Raw genomic sequence first — 1,198 nt, 5'->3', positions numbered from 1 at the left:
TATATATATATATATATATATATATATATATATATATATATATATATATGTACAATTCTTTGTTCACTAATATGTTCACATTTTCTCATAATTATCCGAGATATTTCTGTATTATTTGTGTATGCTCACAGGATACTACGGTTTGTGATAATTTATATTCTTCTTGAACCATTAATTAGCATCGTTAGCATAATGCCGAGAAACTATTTGCGGACAAATCAACGGGAAACTTCTATATTTTAGCCGCTCCTTCTAGAAATAACAGCAACGAAATCTCAATTCACAGCTCATCCTCCTTAAAACACGACTAGACATTTTGGATAATTTCCATTAAACGTCTGCTTACCTTATTTCGAAGCGGTAACAATATTAATATGTTAAGATTTACTCGTTGTTTAGTTAAATTTTGCATGAGGGTGGGCTGAGAAATTGTTAGGCTGCCTATGAAGGAACAATGCTAGAGCTGTGAAAACTTTCATGCATTAATACATATACATATATACACACATACAAACACAAAGATATACATACACACATGTATACGCAGGCACACACACAGGCACAGACCCCACAACGCACAAATAGGATCTCTCTCTTTCTCTCTCTCTCTCTCTCTGTATATATATATATATATACACCCACACACATACATAGATCAAATTTAGTTTCGACAAGTGACAAGACACACGCCTTTCTGAGGAAACCTCATATTACCGAAACATGCTGTCCGTTGCTTACTTCAGCTGGCCTAAGATACAATACACACTGATGTCTGCAGAATCGTTATGCGCTGAAAGTTCCGTTCCGCTGATCGTACTGGGGGTGGGGGGTGGGAATTGGGGGTTATTTTCTCTTTGAATGTTTAAACATCGCCTGAGGGAGTTTCTGTCAAGCGATAACTTAACTAATCTCAGTTAATCGAAGTTCGTGTTTTGCAAATCTCTGCCATACATAAGTTAGACAATGCTATATTTGTCTGAAATATTAAACGACAACCGACATCAAAATCAATGCTACATGCTTGCCGCCCTAGCAATTTTCAGCAGACGACCATTGCTGGATTTAAATCTTCTTCATCGTCTACTTGTTATTACTCTTCTTGTTGATACTGTCGTTGATGCTGTTGTCTGTGTTGTGGTTGTTGTTACTGTTGTTGATGTTGTTGTTGTTGTTGTTGTTGTTGTTGTTGTTGTTGTTG

This window comes from Octopus bimaculoides, chromosome 25, assembly GCF_001194135.2.
Source record: "Octopus bimaculoides isolate UCB-OBI-ISO-001 chromosome 25, ASM119413v2, whole genome shotgun sequence".
Lineage (NCBI taxonomy): Eukaryota > Metazoa > Mollusca > Cephalopoda > Octopoda > Octopodidae > Octopus > Octopus bimaculoides.
Note: the sequence above shows the minus strand (reverse complement) of the source record.